Source organism: Arachis hypogaea, chromosome 9, assembly GCF_003086295.3.
Source record: "Arachis hypogaea cultivar Tifrunner chromosome 9, arahy.Tifrunner.gnm2.J5K5, whole genome shotgun sequence".
In the NCBI taxonomy this organism is placed as follows: Eukaryota; Viridiplantae; Streptophyta; class Magnoliopsida; order Fabales; family Fabaceae; genus Arachis; species Arachis hypogaea.
In genome coordinates this window covers 33437478-33441384 of record NC_092044.1, presented here as the reverse complement: position 1 = coordinate 33441384, position 3907 = coordinate 33437478, and the positions used below count along the sequence as shown (strand labels likewise).

General features: G+C 39.1%; 1 non-coding gene across 1 annotated transcript; it reads right to left on the bottom strand.

Annotated features, from left to right (window-relative positions):
* Window positions 1-2818: 2818 nt before the first annotated feature.
* On the bottom strand, window positions 2819-2926 carry LOC112713676 (small nucleolar RNA R71). The gene has a single exon (XR_003158647.1). It is a non-coding gene; the product is annotated as a small nucleolar RNA R71 (small nucleolar RNA).
* Window positions 2927-3907: the final 981 nt, after the last annotated feature.

Below are 3907 nucleotides of genomic sequence, written 5' to 3'. Positions count from 1 at the left end.
CTCCTGAGGGCGGGGCGTTAGTGACAGACGCAAAAGAATCACTGGATTCTATTCCGGCCTGATTGAGAACCGACAGATGAATTCCGCTATGCTGTGACAGAGCATATGCAATCGCTTTCACTGAGAGGATGGGAGGTAGCCACTGACAACGGTGAAACCCTTGCTTAAGCTTGCCATGGAAAGGAGTAAGAAGGATTGGATGAAGACAGTAGGAAAGCAGAGAGACGGAAGGGAAGGCATCTTCATGCGCTTATCTGAAGTTCCCACCAATGAATTACATAAGTATCACTATCTTTACCTTTATGTTATTTTCGTTCATCACTATATACATTTGAATTTGCCTGACTAAGATTTACAAGATGGCCATAGCTTGCTTCAATACTAACAATCTCCGTGGGATCGACCCTTACTCGCGTAAGGTTTATTACTTGGACGACCCAGTGCACTTGCTGGTTAGTTGTGCGAAGTTGTGTAATGCCATGGTATTGAGCTACCACGTTTTTGGAGCCATTACCGGGGATTATGAGAGTTGTGAAAAAGTATTGTTCACAATTTCGTGCACCAAGTTTTTGGCGCCGTTACCGGGGATTGTTCAAGTTTTGAGCAAGCTTTTGGTAACATCAGTGCCAAGATCCGGCAACAACACCAAATTTTTGGCGTTATTGCCCGGGATTGTTCAAGTTTGGACAACTGACGGTTCATCTTGCTGCTTAGATTAGGTATTTATTTTTTTTTTCGAAATTCTTGAAGATGAGTTCTAGAGTTTCATGATGATTTGTTGAAATCTGGCTGGCTGAGAAGCCATGTCTAATTTCATTGGACCGAGGTTTCAACTTATCACCACAAAAGCTTGTTGATTTTTATCAATCTTGCTTTTGGAGCAATGATCTGCTAAAGCTTGGCTGGCCTCTGGCCATGTCTAGTGTTTTGGACCGAAGCTTTCTTTGAAAGCTTGGCTGGCTGTGAAGCCATGTCTAATTCCTGGACCGGAGTCTTAGACTAGCATTGCACTGATTCCTGGAATTCTCATTAAGAATTTTGATACCTTTTTCCACTTAATTTTCGAAAAACACAAAAAAAAATTTACAAAATCATAAAATCCAAAAATTTCTTGTTTGAGTCTAGTGTCTCATCTTAAGTTTGGTGTCAATTGCATGCATTCATGTGTCTAAGTGATCTTCAAGATGTTCTTGATGATTTACTTGCTCTGATCTTTGAATTCAATTTGACTTGATAGTTTTGTGTGTCTCATATGCATTTTCATCCTGTTAGTGTCAGTAGTATACAAACTGCTAAGTTTGGTGTCTTGCATGCATTGTTATTTGATTCTTGTTGCATTTTGGTTTGTCCTTATTATTAAAAATCCAAAAATATTTTTAATTTATGTCTTTTCAAGTCAATAATACAGAGAATTGAAGATTCAGAACATACAGCAGAGGAATTGCACAGAAAAAGCTGGGCGTTCAAAACGCCCAGTGAAGAAGGACAGACTGGCGTTTAAACGCCAGCCAGGGTACCTGGTTGGGCGTTTAACGCCCAAAAAGGTAGCATTTTGGGCGTTAAACGCCAGAATGGATACCATTCTGGGCGTTTAACGCCAGGATGGCTAGAGGGGAAGATTTTGTTTTCAAATCAATTTTTTTTCAAGTTTTCAAAATCTTTTCAAAATCAAATCTTTTTCAAATCAATTTTCCAATCAAATCTTCTTCAAAACCAATTTCTTTCCATTTTTAAAGATACTTACTATCAATTAATGATTTGATTCAACATTTCAAGTATGTTACCTTTTCTGTTGAGAAAGGTTTAATGTTTGAATCATATCTTTCTTGTTAGTCAAGTTTTTAATTTTCAAATCAAATCTTTTTAAAATGTTTTTCAAATCATATCTTCTCAATCACATTTTTTTCAATCATATCTTCTTAACCACATCTTTTTCAAAATAGTTTTCAATCAAATCCTTTTGATTTCTAATTTCAAAATCTTTTTCAAAAATCACTTGATTTCTTTTCCATTTTCATTTTCGAAAATTAAATAATGTTTTTCAAAAGTGTTTTCAAAATTTTTCACTTAATTTTCGAAAATTACTTCCCTCCTTATCACATCCTTCTATTTATGGACTAACACTATCCCTTAATGCAAAATTCGAACTCCATCTCCTTTGTTAAGTTCGAATTTTCCACTTCTGTCTTCTACTCTTCTTTTCCTCTGACACCTAAAGGAATCTCTATACTGTGACATAGAGGATTCCACATTTTCTTGTTCCCTTATCTTTCTTATGAGCAGGAGCAAAGACAAAGGCATTCTTGTTGAGGCTGATCCTGAACCTGAAAGGACCTTGAAGAGAAAGCTAAGAGAAGCCAAAGCACAACTCTCTTTAGAGCACCTGAACGAACTCTTCAAGGAGGAAGAACTCATGGCAGCCGAAAACAACAACAATGCCAACAATGCAAGGAAGGTGCTTGGTGACTTTACTGCACCTACTCCCGATTTCTATGGGAGAAGCATCTCTATCCCTGCCATTGGAGCAAACAACTTTGAGCTTAAGCCTCAATTAGTTTCTCTAATGCAACAGAATTGCAAGTTCCATGGACTTCCATTGGAAGATCCTCATCAGTTTTTAGCTGAGTTCTTGCAAATCTGTGACACAGTCAAGACTAATGGGGTTGACCCTGAGGTCTACAGACTGATGCTATTCCCTTTTACTGTAAGAGACAGAGCTAGAACATGGTTGGATTCTCAACCTAAAGAAAGCCTGGACTCTTGGGAAAAGCTAGTCAATGCCTTCTTGGCAAAGTTCTTTCCACCTCAAAAATTGAGTAAGCTTAGAGTGGAAGTCCAAACCTTCAGACAGAAGGAAGGAGAATCCCTCTATGAAGCTTGGGAAAGATACAAACAATTGATCAGAAAGTGTCCCACTGATATGCTTTCTGAATGGAGCATCATAGGTATTTTCTATGATGGTCTCTCTGAACTATCCAAGATGTCTTTGGATAGCTCTTCTGGAGGATCTCTTCATCTGAAGAAGACGCCTACTGAAGCTCAAGAACTGATTGAAATGGTTGCAAACAACCAATTCATGTACACTTCTGAAAGAAATCCTGTGAACAATGGGACTAGTCAGAAGAAAGGAGTTCTTGAGATTGACACTCTGAATGTCATATTGGCTCAGAACAAAATATTGACTCATCAAGTCAATATGATTTCTCAAAGTCTGTCTGGAATGCAAAATGCACCAAGCAGTACTAGGGAAGCTTCATCTGAGGAAGAAGCTTATGATCCTGAGAACCCTTCAATGGAAGAGGTGAATTACCTGGGAGAACCCTATGGAAACACCTATAATTCTTCATGGAGAAATCACCCAAATTTCTCATGGAAGAATCAAGAGAGACCTCAACAAGGTTTCAATAACAATAATGGTGGAAGAAACAGGTTTAGCAATAGCAAGCCTTTTCCATCATCTTCTCAGCAACAGACAGAGAGTTCTAAGCAGAATACCTCTGACTTAGCAACAATGGTCTCTGATCTAATCAAAACCACTCAAAGTTTCATGACTGAAACTAGGTCCTCCATCAGAAATTTGGAAGGACAAGTGGGTCAGCTGAGCAAGAAAATTACTGAACTCCCTCCTAGTACTCTCCCAAGCAATACTGAAGAAAATCCAAAAGGAGAGTGCAAGGCCATCAACATGGCCGAATTCTGGGAAGGAGAAGAGGCAGTGAATGCCACTGAGGAAGACCTCACTGGACGTCCACTGGCCTCCAATGAGTTCCCCAATGAGGAACCTTGGGAATCTGAGGCTCAAACTGAGACCATAGAGATTCCATTGGACTTACTTCTGCCATTCATGAGCTCTGATGAGTATTCTTCCTCTGAAGAGGATGAGTATGTCACTGAAGAGCAAGTTGCC